This window comes from Choloepus didactylus, chromosome 17 (genome assembly GCF_015220235.1).
Source record: "Choloepus didactylus isolate mChoDid1 chromosome 17, mChoDid1.pri, whole genome shotgun sequence".
Lineage (NCBI taxonomy): Eukaryota > Metazoa > Chordata > Mammalia > Pilosa > Megalonychidae > Choloepus > Choloepus didactylus.
Window position 1 is genome coordinate 17,484,444 of NC_051323.1, and position 23,905 is coordinate 17,508,348.

At 42.6% G+C, this 23,905-nt stretch overlaps 1 protein-coding gene across 1 annotated transcript in view; it reads left to right on the top strand.

Moving 5' to 3' along the window:
- Nucleotides 1–14,696: 14,696 nt before the first annotated feature.
- SLC4A5 (solute carrier family 4 member 5) overlaps nucleotides 14,697–23,905 on the top strand; it is a 101,674-nt gene continuing 92,465 nt past the window's right edge. The window contains exon 1 of the mRNA XM_037807107.1: nucleotides 14,697–14,808. The gene's annotated coding sequence lies outside the window, so the exon portion shown is untranslated. The remainder of the gene's footprint in view (nucleotides 14,809–23,905) is intronic.

Sequence of the window (23,905 nt, forward strand, 5' to 3'; positions counted from 1 at the left end):
TGCTTTGTCTTCTTTCCACCCCCTTGTTCAGTCAGGCGATTTTCACTTTTACATTTGCAGGAAGTTCCCAGTTCTTCCTCCCGCCTAGGCTACAGTCCACCGGGAATTACACGTTACTGTGCAAACTCCCATTATATGTTCCTTTGAATTCAGATACATACACTGATGTTTATGCCTCTCCACAGACCCCCCAGCCTGCCTTTACTGGCCTAAACCTTTGTCTCCCAAACCTGCCCTGTGCTCAGGGAACCCAGTCCATAGGCCCCAGGATGCTTTGTGCCCTTCTGGCTCTCAGGGCTTTATTTTTATGGCTCCTTCCCTGTGCTTCAAATACCCCCTTCCTACTTCTGCTTTTTTGAAATCCTTCTCTTTCCTTCACTGTGCATCCCCAAGGCCATTTTCTCCATTAAGCTTTCTTTAACACACAGGATCTAGGCTAGGTCTAGCCCTTAGAAGGCAAGCAAAGAACATTTGTGAAACAGATCAATCCTCCAAACACTTGTGGTTTCCCTTTTCGTTGAATTCCTGCCTTCCTTTGTGTTTCGTTTTGGGGCTTCAGCATCTTCAATTTGTCAATCTGTCTAATCCCTGACCAGCTAGACACTCACTAAGTGGCTTAGGGTGACCATGTGTCCTGGGACACAGGACTCTCAGTGCTGAAACTAGGAAAGTTGGTCACCCTAGTCTTTCTTAATTCCTAGTCCATAGAATCAAAGAGAAACAAGAAGGTAGGGCTAATGTGATGCTCAGCAACAGCCTCCAGAACGCATCCTTCCTCACGTCTGCCTCAACAGGCTCTACGTTACTTCCAGGGGCGTGACTTTCACACTAAGAGAAAGCCCCACACTGTGTCTAGGAATACACATACTGTATTTAAGACTCGAAACCAGAATATAAGTTTCTTACATGAAAGGGAAAGTAAACTTTGAAATATGGAGGCTGAAGATGCCCAACAGGGGTGATGTGGAAGACAAGGGACAGAGCTCATTTTTTAAATGGAGCTCCCAACCTCTGCTCTTTCTCTTATGTCTGAGTGTCCTTGGGCAAGTATTACATTTTCTGAGCCCAGGTTTCCATATCTGCGAGATGGGGCTCCTGGTGCTCTACCACCTGTCTGTGGTGAGAATTAAATGCAAGAAGGTATGTGTGTGCACCAAGCCCCAAGCCTCAAGCCCCAAGCCCGGAGCTGGAGATGCTGTGACTGTTGAGACTTTCGCAGCATGCTCCTCTTCCCCAGCCCCAACACTGTGTGCCCCACCCCCAATCTGCATTGCTTTCCTTTCCCCCACTTCCCACTCACTGCCTCTCTACCTTCTCCCTTCCCACTTCCCTCTAAAATTCCTATTTTCCACTTTTTCTCCTACTTATCCCTCCATCATATTTTTCCCACCGACAGAAAAGAAAATGATAAAAACGAGGCAAAAAAAATCAACACAAAATTTAGAAAAATCACAAAGTGGCAACATTTTCCTTGCAGCTTGGTGTGTTCAAATTTCCTCCTTTTGTTTTGCTTATCAGTATCCTTCTCTGAAGAGTCAGGGTTTGGGGTGTGCAGAGCTCTGAGGTGGCAGAATGTGGAACACCCTTCTTAATCCTGAAACCATGGAGGAGAGAGGCCAATGGTAGGACATCTATCCTGAGGATTGTCTATTTTAAAGGAGCTGATTCTTCCTGGGTAAATGCCACAACTCTGCTGTCCCTTGGACAAGCTGAACAGGCAAGTAATCAGCCTCCCCAGAACGTACTGATTAGATAAGCCAATGAGAACCATGCAAGACGGCAGACATTAGATTAAAAAAACTAAAAGGAATGTTACTTTTACAGTGTCTATGAATAGACAAAGACTTTTTGGTTCTAAAATAGTTGGTTGGTGAGGCAATAGAGGAGGAGCTATATCAATAGCCGAGGTGGAAAAGGGAGAGGTAGGTGGGTTCAGTTGCAAGACCCACCCTTAAGGGATTGGATTCAAGGGCCCGGGAGCAGCGGCCCAGGAGCAGGGGCCCAGGGCCACTGCACAAGGGGTGAGTAGAGTGGATTTTAATTATATGGTGCTACAGCTTGGTTGTAGGTTCTGGTGTGGGGATGTGCGTGAACAAAGCAAGGAGTGTAAGCAAGAATCCCCAGCCCACAGAGGATCAGGGGAGAATTTTATTGCCTTTTGCTAAAGCCCTCTGCAAGTCTTAGAGAACAAAGATAAGGGACAATCTGATTATTTAAATTAATCCTTAAGTATTCCCTCATAGTAAGCTTGGGACAAGTATTAGAATTACAAGGTTGTCCTGCAGTGGTGTTGCTGTTCTGTGCTCCCCTGTCTCACCTCCAGTTTCCTTCTGTGTTTGGGTAGCTTTGAACAGCAAGGGGAGAACATGTGACACATGTGCCCCTGTCAATGCCAGACTTCTGTGGTGAGAGGGTGAGATCTGTTTCTAGACATATTGTCTGCACAGCGGTCTAACTACCCTTCTTCAGTCCCACAGTATTGGGCCCCAGTCCAAGACTATATTTCAAAAGTGCTTGGTCCCATCCCTGCTTCATGCTGCTTCTAATTCAATAAGGGTTATTTCCAGCATCTTCTCAGAAGCTCCTAGGTGTCCCCACGTCAACTAACCTTTCTGACCTAAAAGAAGGAATACTTCTAAGAGGATCTACTTCTATGGAATGAGGGAGGGAATGTGTTAGGACCAGGGAATTGCTCCACTTTGGCTACCTCCCTTTTCTCTTTCCTTAGATGTAATTGGCTGGGTTATTCCCATGTTTCCGGGACTCTTATAGACTGGCTTTCCCAAGAAAGGGTCTTGCAGCCCTTGATGGAATTCTGACTTAGAAATCCAGAGCCCTTAGCTTTGAGGGCCTCCGTCCCTGAGAAGGGCTGTGTTACCCTCCTTCCAAGCAGGCACTCTGGGATTTGGAACTCAGCTTGGAGCTCGTGAGCTGAGGCACGTTCACAGGAGGACCCTGAAAACTCACTGTCCAGGCTTTTCCTCCCCTCTCTCACAATTTATTTTAGCTGGACCAGTCTAAGGCCAGTTATCTTTTGCCATTCATTGAAGGTGCTCACTAAGTGGTTTGTGTTGCTTGACTGAATGTCTGCCCCTCCTCTCTCTAGCCTAGTTTATCTTTCCAGAGAGGCAGTAATTAAGTACTTTGATTTAATAATGGAGACACTCAAATTATGTCCTTTTTTAACCTCAGTCCTTGCTGTGAACTGAGAGTGTGGCCATGTCACCAAAGGAGATACTTTAGCCTCAGTGATGAAGTCACAAGAAGTGGGAAGTGGAGTGCGTTCTCCAACGTAACTCTTCCCCAAATCAGAATCAATAGGACTTGGGTTTTCTTTTCTCAGCCTTCATCTTGCAGATAAGTTTGCTTCCTGAATTACTTGAGATCTACTTCTATATTTCAAAAATTAGGCTCTGTGCTTCTGCTAATTTATTCTGTCAGAACTACATTATTTGGATGACTTTATATGACCTTGAGGACAAAAGCTCTTTATGACTCTCTTCCTCAGAAAGGGATTCAGCTTGGTTTGAGGCCTAGTGGTACAAGGCAGTGCTCCCTTCTGGTATGGTAGGAGGGAGGCTGAGGCTGGCATGCCCTCGTCTTGTGTCTTTGCCTTTCTCTCCTTAATCCAGACCAATAACAGAGAAACAGAAATGGCCACCCGTACCATCTTCATTTCTGCTCCTCTTACCCTGAGTGTGGGCAACTTGCAGCATCATTTTATACTGACTTCCTAGAACACCAGCTCTCTCTTTAGGAAAGGTCCATCCAACTCAACCAGTATTTATTACTCACTTGCTCTTGCTGAGCATGATGTAAGCACAGTAATGGCACAATCCTGTCTAATGTGGGATAATCCCTGTTGGTCGGCAACGCAATCAGCAGACATTTCAGCACTTGGCTTTGGAGGCAGTAAAGGGGTAAGTAGCACAGGGACCCTGCCCTCAGAAAGCTTATAGTCTGGTGGGGGGGTGCAAGATGTGCACATAAAATAACAATTGAACACAACAGTGTATAACTAACTGTTCCTTTGAACAAGCATGACTCACTAGGCAAAAATCAGAGAGCCACTCGAGTTTTGCTTCTCACTGTTCTCTTAAATGTATTCTGTGGGGCTAGATCTTGCTCTATCCCTAGATGAAATCTAGGCAAGTCACATGATTGTTCTGTTCATCTTGGACTCAGATTCATTTCAGTAATTATAATGTCCAGTGCCATATAATTATCCAAACTTTAATCTTGGCTTAAAGTTGAGGCCTCTTCCCAGCCCCAGCTTGGGGCTGCTGAAGAAGGGCCCGTGGTGGTTGGTGGTCTGGATGGGGAGTCCCTGGTTTCTACTTCTCCTCACTTATTAACTAACAGGGCTTTCTGATTCCTCTGGGTGTCACCTGGAGAGAGTTGTCACTGAGGTGAGAGCTGTAGGAAAATTCAAACATTTATCATTTCCAGCCTCACCAGGGTCTTCAGTGGAACTTGGCAATTCTTTCACCCATCCCTGCTCTGACCCCTCTAATATTCCCCTCAAAGGCCAAGCTTTTCTGCCACTCTCAGAATTTCTCCTCAACTCCCATCCCTCTCATCTTCAGAAGGTGATTTGTCTCCTTTCTTGTGGAAAATGTCTACATGGTCAGGTGGAAATTTCCTCTGCTCCAGCCCACCCATTATCTCTTCCCTTCCATTTTCTCCCCTGTCTGGATGAAGCTGTCCTGGTTCACACTTTTCGCTTCTGCTCTGCACCACGAATTCCCAAAAAGCCAGTCAACAGAGCAGAGCAGGTTCACCTGGCATGGAAAATGCCAGTATGTGGAGACCAAGAGTCAAGTCGTTTTTTTGGAAAGAGTCATTCTTTGATAAAAGAGGGTCTGGCACATCATAAGTTCTCAGTAAATGCCAGCTGTTGTTATTACAGCATTTCTCATGCAGCAAAACATTGGGAATACCCCTACCTCACACCATATACAAGATCAACTCAAAATGGATCAAAGATCTAAATGTAAGAGCCAGAAGTATAAAACTCCTAGAAGAAAACATAGGGAAGCATTTCAGAATCTTGTGTTAGGCAACGGCTAAGCAGATTTTATACAATACAGTTCCTTACATTTAATCTCTACATTTAACATAACCCTCATAAATGTAATAACGGATTACTATTACTATTAAAATTATTTAATTGTTTTTGAATAGGGTATACATCCTTATGGCATACCACATAAAAGGTAAAAGAGGCCATACAGTGCCCCTGCTCCCCTGCCTCTCAGTTTCCTTCCCAGGAAGCATCTCTATTACGAATTCCTTGTGGCTCCTTTCCCAGACAGATCATGCACCAACCGGCACAGATGGCACACACAAATGGTAGCCAACCCTGACTGCTGTCCTACATGTGCTTTTTCTCCACTTAACCATATTTCTAAAAGATCCTTCTATGGCACTGGTTTAATAAGACTGAATCCTCATTCTATTTCAAGCTTCATGGTTTTCCAATGTACAGACAAAACTTTTTTTTTTTTTTAATCAGTCCCCTGTTGATGAACATTGGGTAGTTTCTGAAGTTTTTGTTTGTTTTGTTTGGTTGTTTATTAGAGAAGTGGCAGGTTTACAGAAAAATCATGCTTAAAATACAGGGTTCCTGTATACCACTCTATGGCATTGGTGTGGTACCTTTGTTACAATTTTACAATTGATGATAGTATATTTTTATAATTGTACTGTTAACTGTAGTCCATGATTTAACATAGGGTTTACTGTTTGTGTTTGTGTTGTACAGTTTCATTTTTTAAAAAATTTTTATTCTAGTATCATAAATACAACCTAAAATTTCCCCTTTTAACCACATTCAAATGTGTAATTCCCTACTATTAATTAGGTTCACAATGTTGTGCTACCGTCACCACCACCCATTACCAAAACTTCTCCATCATCCCAAATAGAAACTCTGTACATTTTAAGACTTAACTCCCTATTCCCTACCCTCACCCTGTCTCTTGGTAACCTACAATCTAGATTCTGACTCTATGAGTTTGTTTATTCTAATTATTTCATATCATTGAGATCATACAATACTTGTTCTTTTGTGTCTGTCTTATTTCACTTACCATGATGTCTTCATTCTTTCATATTATTGCATGCATCTGAACTTCAATCCTTTTTACACTGAATAATATTCCATTGCATGTGTATACCACATTTTGTGTATCCGTTCATTGGTTGATAGACACTTGGGTTGCTTCCATCTTCTGGAAATTGTAAATAATGCTGCCATGAATATCGATGTGCAAATATCTGTTCGAGTTCCTGCTTTCAATTCATTTGGGTACATACCTAGAAGTGGGATTGCCGGGTCATATAGTAATTCTATACTTAACTTTCTAAGGAACCACAAAACTGTCTTCCACAGCAGCTGCACCGTTTTACATTCCCACTAGAAATGAATGAACATTCCTATTTCTCCACATCCTCTCCAACACTTGTAATTTTACAGCTTTTAAAATAGTAGCTATTCTCTTGGGTGTGAAATTGTATCTCACTGTGGTTTTGATTTGCATTTACCTGAGGGCTAGTGATGTTGAACGTCGTTTCATATGCTTTGTGTCAATATGTATACCTTTTTTGAGAAATGTCTATTCAAGTATTTTGCCCACTTTTAATTGGGCTGTTTGTTTTTCCGTTGTTGAGTTGAAGGACTTCTGTATATATTCTGGATATTAAACCGTTATTGGATATGTGGTTTTCAAATATTTTCTCCCATTGTACAGGTTGTCATTTTACTTCTATGTTAAGTTCTTTGATGCATGAAAGTTTTTAATTTTTTTAAATGGAAATCATTTATTTATCTATTTTTATTACAGAGGTTGGAAGTTTACATAACAATAACACATAAAATATAGGATTCCCATACACTACCCCACCACAACACCTTGCACTGGTGTGGAACATTTGTTACAACTGATGATAGCACATTTTTATAATTATACCACCAATTCAAGTCCATGGTTTAACTTAGGGTTCACTGTTTGTGTAGGATAATTCCATAGATTTTTTTAAAAATTTTATTGTTACCATATATACAATATAACATTTCCCCCTTTAATCATATTCGGATTTATATTTCAGTGCTGTTTAATGCAAATATTGTGCTACTGTCACCAAAACATTTCCATCACTCCAAATAGGAACCCTGTACATTTTAAGCCTTTCATTCCCATTCCCTATCCCTAGCCCATCCCCTGGTATTCTATTTTCAATCTTCTAAATTCTATATTCTATATAGAATCTATATTCTAGATTCTGACTCTTACCAGTTTGCTTATTCTAGTTGTTTCAAATCAGTGAGATCATACAATATTGTCCTTTCGTGTCTGGCTTATTTCATTCAACGTGTCTTCCAGGTTCATCATGTTGTCACATGTTTCAGGACTTCATTCCTATTTATGACTGAATAATATTCCATTGTGTGTATATACCACATTTTATTGATCCATTTATTGGTTGTTGGACCCTTGGGTTGCTTCCTTCTTTTGGCAATTGTGAATAATGCTGCTATGAACATTGGTGTGCAAGTTTTTAATTTTGATGAGGTCCCATTTATCTATTTTTTCTTTTGTTGCTTGTGCTTTGGGTATAAAATCTATTTAACTGTTGCCTAACACGAGGTTCTGAAGATGCTTCCTTATGTTTTCTTCTAGAAGTTTTATAGTTCTGGCTCTTAGATCTTTGATCCATTTTGAGTTGACTTTTGAATATGGTGTGAGGTAGGGGCATTTCTAATGTTTTGCTGCATGAAAAATGCTGTAATAACAACAGCTGGCATTTACTGAGCACTTATGATGTGCCAGGCCCTTTTGTAAGTCCTTTCCATGTATTGTATCATTTAATCCCATGCTGACCCTCTGTCTAAGTACAGGAGGTGACTAACTGCCCCAAACTGCATGTATATCTTTGTCCACAGGTTGTGAAGGTATCTGTATGATAACTTTATAGACAAAGAATTGACACTGCCAAAAGCTATGTGCCTTTTAAAGTTTTATAAATCTTGCCAAAGTGGTGCCACGGAGGCTGTGCTCATCTACGTCCTCACCAGTCAGTATACATATGAGGACCTTCTTCCCTCGGGGTTGAAAGTAACTTGCCCAAGTTCATGTGATCTCCTGCAATAACCACTGCCCAACCCCATCCTTCATAAATGCTAATGAGGACTCAGAGGGTTGCTTTGAGGATTCACTGAGACAATGCTGGCACATGATAAAAGCTCAATAAATTCTAAGCTATTATTTTAACCCAGATTATTTAGTCATTCTCATCCAAAAGGCCTTTGGGATTGAATTTAAAATTTATGTAAGTTTCAGAATATTTAACATTCCGTCTTGCCATGCAGGAATATGATATCGTATTCTGTGTTTCTTAGCAAAGTTTTATCATATAGACTTACGTAAGTCATGCATTTTTAGGCAAGGTCATTTCTAGGTGTTTTAGGAGCTTTATCACTATTGAAAATGAAATCATTTTTCCCCATGATATCTTTTAATTCGACAGTGTTGGTGTCCCCAGGTTCTCGCCAATGAATCATCCAGTCACCCCCCAGGAGCATAAAGGCTTGTGCAATGAAGACCACTTGGCCTACATGGCAACACAGGCCGTGGCAGGAAATGAGGCAGGGTGGGGAGGGGCTTTCCAGGGTCTCTCGGGCTGGCCAAGGTGGCCAGAGCACTCTCCTATGGCTCGGGAAATCTGGAAGTCCAGCCAGGGGGCAGAGACGGAAGGTAGCAGCCCTGGCTGAGTGCCTGCTGGTTCCTCTGTGGCCTGAATAATTCCCAATCACATTTGCCAAACGACGACTCCAGTGGCAGCTACTCCGAGGGTCAAGCTTGTCACCATGGAGGCTTACTTACATAGAGGGGGGTGGCCGTGCAGCAAAGCTCCATTCTTCAGGTGGGACAGTATCATCTGGGGCATCCTTACAATGGTCAGCTTTCTGCCCCCTCCACCCTGCGCCTCCAGGGGGCAGCAGAGAATGTGGCCAGCACCTGCAGGGGGCTCTTGGCTCCTGAGTAGTGCCAGTGGCCACACCATCCCTGCCAGCTGCCAGGGATACCACTTATTCCCCTCCCCAGTCCTCAAAACAGACATATCGCGAGCCTAGTTAATACTAATTATTTCCTGTGTGCCAAACGTGTATCTAAGGAATTTACATACATTAATTCAATCAATTCTCCTAACAACCCTTGAGATAGACACAATTATTAATCCCATTTTTCAGTTGAGGACATTGAAGCAAAATAAATTAAATAAAATAAAAACATAGGTAACCTGCCCAAGATCTCTCAAGTAATGGAGCTGGGATCTGAATCCAATCCTTTATGAGCCAGGTCAATTGTAGTTACTGAATATACATTAGTAAACAAGACAAGTCCCTGCTGCGTCAGAGGAACAGACAGTGTATGAATAAACAAATAAGTAAATAATATGATTTTGAATAGTGATGCAGGCCATGTAGAAAAATAAAACAGAGTTAAGGGCTAGAGAGGGGCATTTTAGATGGGCAGGTCAGGGAAGGTGTTCTGGTTTGCTAATGCTGCCGTTTTGCAAAACACCAGAAATGGATTGGCTTTTATAAAGGGGGTTTATTTGGTTACAAAGTTACAGTCTTAAGGTCCTAAAAGTATGCAAGCTATGGCATCAACAATCCGAAACCTTCACTGGAGGGTGGCAATGGTGTTCAGAAAACCTCTGTTAGCTGGGAAGGTACATGGCTGGCATCTGCTTGCTCCCAGGTTGTGTTTCAAAATGGCGTTCTCCAAAATGTCAGCTTTCAATGGTCGTCTTCAAAATGTCTGTCTAGGCTGCAGCTCCTCTCAGCTCCTGTGCATTCTTCAAAATGTCACTCTCAGTTGCTCTTGGGGCATTTTGTCTTCTCTTAGCTGCAGCTGCTCTGAAGCCTTCTGTTTGCGAATTCCTTTATACAAATCCAGTGATCCAATTAACACCCATCCTGAATGGGCGGGGTAACACTGCCATGGAAATTATCCAGTCAAACCCTTCAGTCACAGTTGATTGAGTCACATCTCCATGGAAACACTCAAAGGATTCCAATCTAATCAACACTAATACATCTGCCCCCACAAGATTGCATCAAAGAATATGGCTTTTGGCGGGACATAATATATCCAAACTGACACAGAAGGTCTTCTTGGGTAGATGAGCTTTGACCAGAATGCTGAGTCACGTGGGGGTACAAGACATGTTGAAGGCTGGGGAAACCACAGGTGTAAAGGTCCTGGGGTGGGAGTGGGGTTGGTATGTCAGAGGAACAGCAGGAAACGCAGTGTGGCTGGTGCAGCGTGAGCCGAGGTCGAGGCTGCTGATGGCCATAGGCCAGTGCAGGGATCAGGGAGCAGATAGAGACGGGGAAAGGAGGGGACCCATCCACAACCTAATCTGGGCCTGTCCTCTTAGGTATTCACAGCTTCCCTTTAAGATGTCTATCAACTTTTTATACCCTCCTGCAGAGTCCTGGTATCATCATGGTATGCTCCATGATTAACTGTGGATATGGTTCAAAACCAGCTAAAGCAGACAAGAATCTGGAGCATCCAGTCCTGTACTACCTGCCAAAGCTGGGCACAAACAACCTGGAAGCCAGAAATTGCACACACTAAGCAAGCCTTGCCCAATTCATGGGGAAACTTCTTGTGGGCTGAGATTCTACATGAGCCTGCTGAAGCCCCCAAATGAATCCTTATCCCACCACCACAAGGACCCGAACCCTGCAGGTCTCTCCAGGGTAGGAAGCTCATTCTCTCTTCATAAGCTTTGCGCTTGTGCCAAGGCCCTGTGTCAAGCCTGCCTAAAATCCTGCCAGATGTTAATCCCAGGGTGGGGTTCAGGTGATGTTTGCCCAGGAGATGGAAGGGAATCTGTCCTTGTGAGCAGCTGCCCTGTCCACCAGCTCTCCAAAGGAAATGGAGGCATGGAGGTCAAAAGCTGAAAGTTACTAAGAAGCTTTGGTGCCTACCTCCTTGTCAAACTCTGGTGAAGGAGGTGGCCCGAGTGGAATGCACTTTTTGGCTGGGTTAAAGGCAGCCTGGAGCCTAGAACCAGAGGGGGCTGAACAGTCTAAGCCAGGATTTCTCAACCTCGGCACTATTGGTGCTAGGGGCCAGGTAACTCTTTGTTGTGGAGGGGCAGTCCTGTGCACTGGAGGAAATGTAGCAGCGTTTCTGGCATCTACACACTAGAGGCCAGTAGCACACTTCCATCTCCAGTTGTGATAACCAAAAATATCTCCCAACACTGCCAAATGTCCCCTGGAGGGAGATCATCCCAGGTGAAAACCCCTGGCGACTCTAGTCTTTTCCTTCCCCCCAAGCTAATGCATGAGTTTCAGCCGGGAAGCACCTCATGCATTTACTCCAGTGCTTAACGCCAGCTGAGTGGCCCCTTGGCAGTAACATGGGAGGAGGCCAGAGGGAAGGCAGAGGAAAGAAGAGGGATAGCCAGATCTTTTCCAAAAGTTTTGGTTCATAAAACCATGAGGGAGGGCAAGGGTGGAGTTGGCCATAGAGATTGTGAGACTGGGTGTCTCTCTCTCTCTCTCTCTCTCTCTCTCTCTCTCTCTCTCTCTCTCTCTCTCTCTCTCTCTCTCTCTCTCTCACACACACACACACACACACCCCTCTGTCACTCTGTGTATTGGCTTTGTTCTCTCCCACTGAAGACAGGCTTTCTCCAGAGATGAAAGAGATAGCTTTCCTAGTTTCCAGTTTGAAAAACCCGAGGAAGGGTTCTGATTGGCCAAGGTCACATGCCCATCCCTTGAACCATTGGCAGTGGCCAAGGGGGTGAGGGGTGAGGTACTCTGCCTGCCCCAGCTTTTGTCACATCTCCCCGGGTTGTTGCCGTCGGGAATTGTGGCAAACCAGCCGGTGGCCTTAATTTGTGTCTACTGTGCTCTCCTCTGACTCGACCTTTCCTCTAGTTATTTCCTTTTCTTTTCCAGGAAAAAAAATTCCTGAAAGAATATTCCAAACTGACTGTTTCAATTTCTTTATCTTCCACTCAGTCTTCACCCCATTGCAAACTGACATCTGACTCACCACTGCATTGAGATTTGACTTGTTGATACCCCCACCCCCCCACCCACCTTTATTTTGCTGAATTTAGTGCTGGGTTTCTATCACTTGCAACTAAGGAAAGTGTTCGGGAGTTTGAAGATAAGAGAAAGATCCCAGGGGAGGCAGAAGGAGAGGGAATCATGACCACAGATAGGAAGGCTAGCTTTGAAAAGCAGTAGAAACCCCTCCTTCTTCTGAAGATAGGAGATGAGAGATAAGAAAGGCTAGAGGTATAGCTAAGTGTGCAGGATGGGATATTGCTGAGGTTCCTGCCTGATGGTCTCTTGTCTCTGAAGTAGGAGACCAGCCACTTGCCAAGAGTTCAGGATGGTTAGGAAGAGGCAAGGGTTTTCCAGAAGAACGATGAAGGTCTGGGATGATCATGATGGGGAACGGGAGAATAAAACAAATAGGAAAGATCAAAGGTGGTCCAGTGGTCCATAGTACATACAGGGTTGTATGATTCCTTAAGGCTATGCTGTTTTCCACCATTAGTGCAGGAGGGGCGAAGGTCAGTGGGTGGGCTGGTTTAGATGAAGGGACTGGCAGGGCAGAACAAGAGGTTATGGGTATCAGTGGGGAAGAGTGGAGATGATTCATCATGGGGTCCAGACCTGAAGGGGAAGTAACTAAAGACACGAGGGGCTGGTGGATGGGGGGAAGAGGAAGGCGTTTGAAGGCTAGAGGTCTTCATCAGTTTGAGAAACAGGAAGTTGTGGTCTACTATGAGTCTCACCTCTGGCCCAGTACTATGAATATTTGTTTGCTTTGCTCCAGAGCCAAGTCCACTTAGAATCACAGAATCACCGGATGTTAGAGCTTGAAGGAAACTTGGAGACCATTTAGTCTAATCCTCTCCGTGTAGACTCTTTTGTTAATTCATCAGCATCAGGCTTTGATGTTCACAATCTTGACATTCCTTCTATGCTTGGGGGCAAATGAGAAATAAGACACAGAAGTCAGAGAGCTAGAAATTAAAAAAACTGTGTAACAGATAAAGCTGATTGGAGAATGTGGTTTAGAATGTGTAGCCACAATCGGACTTCCTAATTCTTTCCCCCAGAATCAAACTTACCCACCTGGAACTGAGACACTCCCCTACCCTGCAGGACCAGAGCCTGCCCACCCTGGTAAGTTTACACTGAAGAGGAGAGGTGAGGAGGGAACCCCGTTCCCAGGAGAAAACCCCGAAGGATCGGAGTTGTGACACACACCCATCTTATTCCCCCAAATTCGCCAAGCAAATGAGACACTCATCCTCCTCTAGGAAGAGTGCGTGAGGAGGTAGAGAGGTGAGTGAAGAGTACTTTTCTCAAGACTTCAGAAAGGACAGAAGTGCCTGCTGTATAGGGAAAGGAAAAGGTGCTTGGAGGGAGAGAGAGCAGCTCCCTCTCACAAGCTGTCATTTATTAAGTGCAAGAAAACTGAGGCCCAGAGAGGTGAGGTGACTTTCCTGAAGTCACACAGCTGTGAGGACACAATAAGTTTCTCCAGACTCCTAATGCAGAGGTTTCATTCGGGTTCATCCAAGGTCATCAGCAGAGGAGTCAGTAACAAGACCCTTCCATTCCATCCTTCCAGAGGTCTTCTAACCCCTTCCTCCATCCCCACTGCTGCCTCTGTCTGCACCTCCACCTGCACCTCTGCCTTCTCCATCTACACCCCAACTACCACACCACGACTTCCACAATGCCACCTCTACCTCTACCCCTGTCTTTGTGGTTACTAGCCCTCTGCTTCTGTTAGCAGGCAGCCTGCAGAGCCTGCTTGGGTGGAGAGGCAGGTGAACTAGGAGACTATTCAAATGCTCTGGTCTTGAGAATTCTCCAAGGTCTTTGCCGTCCAAGGTCTTTCCAGTTCTTAGTGACCCCGGATCCCCCCAAAAAGATCATCTTGGAGCATTTTATGAAGATTGGGATGGAGATACATAAACATAAACACACCTGTTTATAAAAACTCATTGACCACAAGTACAGGCCACCACAATTTCTAAGCCAGCTGTAGATGTAGGTACCTGCTGGGTAAGATACATTACTGGCATCTCAGCAGTCCTTAAAACTCAAACAACCTAAAGGCTGAATATAATCAAGCGAGCTGTCGTTTTGGGCGCCAGCCAGCCAGGCTCACCTCCAGGCCTCTGCAGGGTTCTGGAAATGCTGCCCCCTTCTCTGGGCCTCAGTTTTCCCCTTTTATAAAGCTTTATAAAAGGCACCAGCCTTTTATAAAGCTGGTGCCCCTGGGGTGGGGCTTCATCATCTCTAAGGTCCATTTCAGCTCTGGTGTCCCTCTAAGACAGAATCCAAAAAGGATTTGGGACAAAACCATGTGGGAAGATAAACTATCTTTTCAAAATCAAGGCTGGGACAAACCACTGCCAAGAAAAGACCACCAGGTTAAAAACCAAGAAGAAATACAGAGCGAAGATATCTGCCTCTGATCAGGGCCAGCTCCAGGCAGACCCTGCCCATCCTGGTTTGTCAGCCAACCAGGCATCCGTCCCTGACCCTGCAGGGGCCTCCCTCCCCCACCCCGGTCACATGGCTGGCCACCACTGAGCCCCAGAAGTCAATCTCCAATGCCCCAAATACTATTCAGTCTGGAAATCACAGAGCGTCCTTCTTGCCACCCAACAGGAGCAGAGCAAGTGACTCTGGCCTTCCTCGGATTTGGCATCCTTGTTTCCAGTGCTAAGAAAGTGAAGGTAAGTTTGCAGCTTGGAGCATCAGAGACAGTAGACAAAGCTATGCAGATAAGGGAAATTTTGCTTTATAGACTAAATAAGAGTATTTGAAAGTGAGCTTTACACACACTGAGAAGGAGAAAACCATGAAAGCTGCATAAATCCTCCAAATGAGCACTGGATATTTTTCTCTTTTCCTTCAAAAATTATACTGTATTAGTCACGCTCATGCCTTGAGTTTACTGGTTTTGGGGCACAAACCTTCACTCTAAATTAATGGAAATGCCAGGAAACTCTTACTCTCATCTGATGGACCCAAGACTCTCATCTGGGCACTAAATTTCTGTTGTTTTTGCCAAATTTATGAGACTGGCTGAAATATTTATGAAGTAAGCAAAAACTTTGAGACTTGCCTCTTCTCTAGAAGACTGTGAGAAAATAGATTACATCTGTTAATGTAGCATTTGGGGATAGAAACTGAATAATGGTAGTCTCCTTTCTTTATACTTTTTGTTTTAGGGTTTGGATATGTACCTGGTTTTGTGACTGATAGTTTGGTCGTGGATATTTTGTTTGCTTGTTTTGTCTTTCTCTCCTAGGGCATGCATGGGTGTTTCCGTCTGCAGGGCCCAGGGACAAATGGACAAGCCATCCATTGGGAGAGTCACCTTTCTTTGACTTCTAGCTTAGCTTTTAGAGCCCAGCAGGGCCCTGTGTCATACTTGTCAGCTCAGGTCACAAAATAATCACAGATGAGCCCTTGGGGAGGTGCTTTTCTGAAATACTTTGGGCTATCAGAAGGGGTCAGGGATAACATGTTGGACTGGACCCATGTTCTTAGATAAAAAGGTCATATTGTTTAAAAGATGGGATGGGAGACAAGGCTCCCAAAAGGCTGACTAATGAAGATGGCACGACCTTTTTTCTAATTAGTTTTCTTCCAGAAACATGGATGCCTAATTATCACAATACTTTGCCCTTCTTTCCTAATAATTAAACCATTTTTTTTTTCTATTTCTAGTATTTAGTACAAATATCGGGAACAAAGTGTCTACTCAATAAAATCAACGTGCTCTTGTGGATGGGGTGGTGGTGGTAGATGACAGGTGATTCAATCGCCAGGTTTTGGTGGTCGAAATGTGCTGAGCATCCTTAAGGCTGGTTCTGTCACCACCTCCTTGCTGCATTGGACACGAAGGTTCCCCTCCCCAGGGGCCTGAGGGTCTGTTTGCCGGTGTGGCACTCTGGTGTTGATTTTGTCAGTAGGGTTTTGGATTCTCAGGGATGCCAGATGTGATTCCAGACCGGTAGCAGGGGCGATGAGGTGGGAAAGGATAATTAAATAACCCAGGACAGAAGAGAATTTAGTCTGATCCCTCCCCACAAGGTGATCTATGATCCTAAAGATGGATAGGAGAGTAACAGTGAGCTAGTTGGGCAGTGGAGGGGCCAGAGGCAGAAAAAACTGCTGTTAGAAGTTCTTTTATTTGCTGCTTGCCAGTAGCTAGCATGTTGCTAGCACAATTCCTTTGGCAATGTACTGTCGTGGGTGGTTGTACTGGGTAGTACTGGATACAAGTAATTCAAATCAACTGAAGCTAGCTGAAGAGAAAGGGGTGGGGGGTTATTATAAGGGGGTCTTGTGGACAGGAATTCAGACAGACCTCAGGAAAGGCCTGGAACCCAAACTGGAAGTCAGAAACAACACTAGATCCCCTCTGTTTCTCACATCTTCATTTCTTTCCCTCCCTCCCTCCCTTTCTTCCTTCTCTTTCTTTTGTAAAACCTCTGCTTCATTCTCTCTTCTCTTGGCAGGTGGCTCTTTCTGTATTTTATCTACCAAAGCTCCTAGGTTCATACTTCACAGACAAGTGTCTCACCTCTCAAGTCCACATTCCCCAGGAGGATGTGCTTGGCCCAGCCTGGGTTGAGTGTACATCTCTGGACCAGCCAGCTGTGCCCAGGAGGCTGAAGTCAGGGGTCCAACGGGACTGCTGGAGGCCCCCTTTTGAATGGGAGGCCATTATTAGAAAAGGAGGGTACAGTTATGAGCTGGGCAGGCACTCAGAAAGATATCTACCACAATTCTAATATCTTGAGAGTGAAATTCTCAGACGGGCTGGTGGCTACACACAACTTTGGAAGGCAGAATAAGTGGAAAAAAACTTAGGCCTGAAGCCAACTCCAGGAAGGCGGGACATGCAAGGGCATATTAACCCTGTAGAAACCCAGGGCTTCTCAGCGAGCACATTTCACTCCGGTGCTCCAAGGGCCCTGGTGGCCAGTCGGCACAAGCCCCCGGGGAGCCAGTCATAGCAGATCAATGGCCAACAAAGTAGGCAGCTGAGAGGCAGTGGAGTACAACGGTTAAGAGAAAGGTATTATTTTGGATAAAGAAAGGACTGTACTCAGGAGGAGAAATAGATTCTTGTTAATTTGGTATTTTCTCAGGATATTTAACTTTATTGGAATAGATTCTTTTCAACGATGCTTAACTATTGACTTATTTTCATCAAGCATTAGCTTGACTTAAATAGTTGTTTGTGCTCATGAATAGATTCACCTTCCCACCCAAAGAGTTGTCATTTATCTCAGCTAAAAACCAACTGTCCTCCAAATGGTACCTGTTCCACTGGAGTAGTGCAGGGAAGTGGTAAATGCATGAGTGTGAAAACCAAAGAGCATTTAGCTGAAGAGAAAAGGGTGGGGGTATTATAAAGGGGTCTTCACCAGGGCTGGTTCAGTGACCCAGGACAATTAGTTAAATCTATGACTCTCCATTTCCTCATCTATAAAATGGAGCTGATAATTACATACCTCATTGGGTTATAGTGATGATTAAGTGAGATTTTGAAAGCAAAATGTGGCAATTAACTAATACGTATTCTATGAAATGCTGGAGATAGAAATTCTGTTTCATGGGTTAGCTCATGATGGGGAAGTTTTATCGTGGGCAGTGCAGCCACCAGTCAGGGCAGATCAGAGTGTGGCTAATGCAAACACCCTCCACATGGCCAACACTCCCCTTCAAATGGATGGTTTCTTTGGAAGATGATCTGAGGCAGCCTGGAGGCTTCTCCTACTTCTCCTGCCCAGCCTGGCATGGTCAAGTTGTGAGACTCTAGCACCCAGCACAGGGGAGGTTGGAGGGGAAAGATCTCGACTAGTGTGGCACTGGGGGGTATGCATCTGCCTGAATATTCACTACAGTTTATTGCAGTCGTTTTGTAGTTGTGTAGAGTATTCATTTCTATTTGTATTTGAATTGTCATTTTGTATTCACCTATGTCTTCTAATCTGAGAATCTGTAGATCTTAAAATATGAGAAATACAGGCCTTAAAAATATTCTGGAAAACTCTATTCCACTCATATTAGGTACTGTTGATTGCAGTGGTCAGAAACCAAACTCAAACATATTATAGGGAAAATTAAAGTGAGTGTAATGGCTTGACATGACTAGGAAGGCCAGTGTGGGGGTTAACTGACTCATGGAGTGATAGTGCTACCAGCTTCTCTGCTTTTCTTGGATGCTTCCCTCCATGTGGCAGGTAAAATTGTAGACTAGCAGGTGAGCAACCAAAGTGAGGTAGTATTTTGGGATGGATCAAGCAGAAATGTCCTGGGAAGAATTGTGACTGGCCCCAGCTTTGGACATGGCATCACCCTTGAACCCATCTCTGTGGCTGGGGAGTGGGGTGTGTTTGGCCAGGCTGGGTCACATGGATTTCTTGTTTGAGGATGGGGAGAGGTGGAGTCAGCCCCATCTAAACCATTTGGAGGTGGTTTTCTGCAGGAAAGAGGGGATCTGTTACTCAACTTCTCCATTTCTCATGCCGTACTGGAGAATGAAGATACAAACTCAAAAGATCATAATCCATCCTGATGCTACCCATGCTTTCTTGCTAAGCTTGTCAGCTAACAGGGCCCAGTTTGAATGAAAAGATGTGGTATTATTATGTATGTGAAGCTCACATGAAATAAACTCCATTTTTTGGGTTTCCTGGGCTGCTTAAGCAAATACCATGAAATGGGTCAGATTAAACAATGGGAATTTATTAGCTCACTGTTTTGAGGATAAAAAAATGTCCAAATCAAGGCATCATCAAGGTGATGTTTTTTCCCCAAAGACTGTGGCCTTCTGGGGCTGGCTGCTGGCAATCCTTGGTCCTTAGCTTGTCACGCGGCAAGGCACATGGTGGCGTCTCCCCCTTCTTTTCCCGTTCAATTTATGTTCAGCTTCTAGCTACTCCCTCTGGCTTTCTCTCTGTCAGAATTTCATTCCACTTATAAAGGACTCCAGTAATAGGATTAAGATCCATCTGATTGAGGTGGGCTACATCTTACCTGAAGCAACCTCATCAACAGGTCCTGTGTGCCATGGGTTCAGACCCACAGGGATTGATTAAGTTTAAGAACATTTTTTTCTAGGGTACACACAGCTCCAAACCATAACATCCATGTTTGGAGATTCAATTTAATAGAAAATATCAAGTGGGAGTTGTTTCCTTAAGACAGTGGTTCTTTTTTTAAATGCAATTTTATTGAGATATAGCCCTTCAAAGTGCACATGCAGTTGTTCATAGTTGTGCATTGATCACCACAGTCAATTTCTGAACATTTTCATTACTCCAAAAAATAAAATAGAAATTAGAATAAAAAAGAACATCCAAAACATTCCATTCTCCTCCTCCCCCCATTGTTCAGTTACTTTTTTTATGCTTGTTTTTTTAACTGTATCAAAAAATTAAAAAACAAACAATACAAAACATTTCAAACAAAACCAAAACAAAGGAATAAGAAAAAACAAATAACCTAAAAAAACTACATTGCTCCCAACATGTTCCTACCCTACCCCAAGAAAATAAACAGACTATAACCCAACAAATGACTGAGAAAAACAAGTAACCTAAAATAACTACATTTCTGCGAACTTGTTCCTATCATATCCCCCAGAAATTAACAAACCATAGTTGTTCCTGAGCATTCCCAGAACCTTAAGTTTACCCTCCATAACTTACCTGTTCTTATTAGATTATCGTTCCCCCTTCACTATTTGCTGTCTATCGCTAGGTCCCCTACATTCTACAATATAAACCATTTGTTTTACATTTTTCCCAGTGTTCACATTAGTGGTAAATACAGTATTTCTCTTTTTGTGCCTGGCTTATTTTGCTCAGCAGTATGTCTTCAAGGTTCATCCATGTTGTCATGTTTCACAACATTGTTTCTTCTTACTGCTGCGTAGTATTCCATCCTGTGTATATACATTTTGTTTATCGACTTGTCTGTTAAAGGACATTTGGGTTGTTTCCATCTCTTGACAATTGTGAATATTGCTGCTATGAACATTGGCATGCAGATATCTGTTCATGTCACTGCTTTCAGATCATCCTGGTATATACCTGGAAGTGCAATTGCTGGATTGAAGGGTAACTCTGTATCTAGTTTTCTAAGGAACCACTGGACTGTCTTCCAGACAGGCTGTATCATTTTACAGTTCCACCAACAATGAATAAGAGTTCCAATTTTTCCACATTCTCTCCAGCATTTGTAGTTTCCTGTTTGTTTAATGGCAGCCAATCTAATTGGTGTGAGAGGATATCTCTCTGTGGTCTAATTTGCATCTCCCTGATAGCTAGTGAAGCTGAACATTTTTTCATGTGTTTTTTGGCCATTTGTATTTCCTCTTCAGAGAACTATCTTTTCATATGTTTTGCCCATTTTATACTTGGGTGTCTGTACTATTGTTGAGTTGTAGGATAGGTCTTTTACATCCTTGGTTAAGTTTATTCCTAGGTACTTGATTTTTTTAGTTGCTGTTGAGAATGGTATCTTTTTCTTGAGTGTCTCTTCAGTTAGGTCATTTCTAGTGTATAGGAAAATTACTGACTTATGTGCATTAATCTTGTATCCCGCTACTTTGCGAAATTTGTCTGTTAGCTCAAGTAGCTGTGTCATCTATTTCTCAGGGTTTTCCAGATATAAGATCATCTTACATCTGCAAATAATGATAGTTTTATTTCTTCCTTTCCAATTTGGATGCCTTTTATTTCTTTGTCTTGCCAGATTGCTCTGGCTAGCACTTCTAGCACAATGTTGAATAACAGTGGTGACAGCGGTCATCCTTGTCTCATTCCTGATCTTAGAGGGAAGGCTTTCATTGTCTCGCCATTGAGTACTATGCTGGCTGTGTTTTTCATATATGCCCTTTACCATACTGAGGAAGTTTCCTTCAATTCCTACCTTTTGTAGTGTTTTTATCAAAAAAGTATGCTGTATTTTGTCAAATGCTTTTTCAGCATCTATTGAGATGATCATTTGATTTTTCCCTTTTGATTTGTCAATGTATTGTATTACATTGATTGATTTTCTTGTGTTGAACCATCCTTGCATGCCTGGAATGAATCCCACTTGGTCATGGTGTATGATTTTTTTAATGTGTCTTTGGATTTGATTTGCAAGTATTTTGTTGAGGATTTTTGTGTCTATATTCATCAGGGAGATGGGCCTGTAGTTTTCCTTTCTTGTAGCATCTTTACCTGGTTTTGGTATTAGAGTGATGATAGCTTCATAAAATGAGTTAGGTAGTGTTCCATTTTCTTCAAAGTTTTGAAAGAGTTTAGTAAGATTGGTGTCCGTTCTTTTTGGAAAGTTTGGTAGAATTCCCCTGTGAAGCCTTCTGGCCCTTGGCATTTATTTGTGGGAAGCTTTTGGAAGACTGATTGGATCTCTTTGCTTCTGATTGGTTAGTTGAGGTCTTCTGTTTCTTCTCTGGTCAGTCTGGGTTGTTCACATGTTTCCAGGAAATTGTCCATTTCCTCTGTATTATCTAGCTTGTTGGCATACATTTTTGTTCATAGTATCCTCTTATAATTTTTTAAATTTCTTTGAGATCCACAGTAATGTCACCTCTCTCATTTATTATTTTGTTAATTTGGGTCTTCTCTCATTTTGATTTTGTCAGTCTAGCTAGTGGCTTGTCAATCTTGTTGATCTTCTCAAAGAACCAACTTTTGGTGTTATTTATTCTGTCTCTCTCTCTCTCTCTCTTTTTTTTTTGTTCTCTATGTCACTTATTTCTGCTTTAATCCTTGTTATTTTTTTTCTTCTATTTGGTTTAGGATTGGTCTGCTGTTCATTTTCTAACTTCTTCAGTTGTTCCATTAGTTCTTTGATTTTAGCTCTTTCTTCCTTTTTAATGTATGCATTTAGAGCTATAAATTTCCCCCTCAGTACCACCTTTGCTGCATCCCATAAGTTTTGATATGTTGTGTTCTCATTTTTATTCATCTCTATGTATTTATCAATTTCTCTTTCTATTTCTTCTTTAACCCACTGATTGTTTAGGAGTGTGTTGTTTAACCTCCAGATATTTGTGAATTTTCTAAGCCTATGATGGTTATTGACTTCTAACTGTATTCCATTGTGATCAGAGAATGTGGTTTGAATAATTCCAATCTTTTTAAATTTATTGAGGCTTGTTTTATGACCCCGCATATGATCTATTCTTGAGAAAGTTCCATGAGCACTGGAGAAGAATGTGTATTCTGGTGTTTTTGGATGTAATGTTCTATATATGTCTGTTAATTCAAATTCATTTATCAGATTGTTTAGGCTTTCAGTTTCCTTATTGGTCTTCTGTCTGACTGATCTATCTATAGGAGAGAGGGATGTGTTGAAGTCTCCCACAATTATTGTGGAAACATCTATTGCTTCCTTTAGTCTTGCCAATGTTTGTTTCATGTATTTTGGGGTCTCTTGATTGGGTGCATAGACATTTATGATTACTAATTTTTCTTGTTGAATTGTCCCTTTTATTAGTATATAGTGACCTTCTTTGTCTCTTATAACATCCTTGCATTTAAAGTCTATTTTATCTGAGATTAATATTGCTACCCTTGCTTTCTTGCATGGAATATTTTTTTCCATCCTCTCACTTTCAATTTCTTTGTGTCTCTGTGTCTAAGATGAGTCTTTTGTAAGCAACATATTGATGTCTCATATTTTTTAGTCCATTCTGCCAGTCTGTATCTTTTAATTGGGGAGTTTAATCCATTCACATTCAATGTTATTACTGTGAAGGCATTTCTTGAATCAGTCATCCTATCCTTTCGTTTTTGTTTGTCAGATATATATTTTTCCCATTCTCTCTTTATTTCCTTTAGTATGCCCTTGCTAAATCTCTTCAGTTCTGAACCTTTCTCCATACCTCTCCTTTCTTTGTTTCTCTGCCAGTAAGGTTCCCTTTAGTATCTCTTGTAGGGCAAGTTTCTTGTTAGCAAATTCTCTCAGCATTTGTTTGTCTATGAAGACTTTAAGCTCTCCCTGAAATTTGAAGGAGTGCTTTGCTGGATAAAGAATTCTTGGTTGGCAATTTTTCTCTTTCAGAATTATAAATATGTCATACCACTTGCCTTCTCACCTCCATGGTGGCTGTTCAGTAGTCACTACTTAGTCTTATGTTGTTTCCCTTGTATGTGGTGAATGCTTCTCTCTTGCTGCTTTCAGAACTTCTCCTTTTCTTTAGCATTTGACAATCTGATCAGAATATGTCTTGGAGTGGGTTTATTTGGATTTATTCTGTTTGGAGTTTGTTGGGCATCTATGATCTGTGTATTCATGTTGTCCAGAAGGGCTGGGAAGTTCTCCCTAACAATTTCTTTGAATATTCTTCCTAGACCTTTACCCTTCTCTTCCCTTTCTGGAACACCAATGATTCTTATATTTGCATTCTTTATGTTGTCCATCATATCCCTGAGATCCGTTTCTAATTTTTCTATTTTTCTCCATTTTTTTGTACTTTCACTTTCAAGCCTGCACTCTTCCAGTTTGCTTATTCTTTCCTCAGCTTCCTCTAAATAGTACTGTGTGTATCCAGAATCTTTGTAATTTGACCAACAGTTTCTTTTATTTCCGTAAGATTGCCTATTTTTTTATTTACTCTTGCAAATTCTTCTTTATGCTCTTCTAGGGTCTTCCTCATGTCCTTTATATCCTGTGCTATGATCTCATTGTTTGTCATTAGTTCTTTGATTAATTGCTCCAACTACTGTGTCTCCTCTGATCTTTTGATTTGGGTGTTTGGGTTTGGGTTATCCATATCTTCTGGTTTCTTCA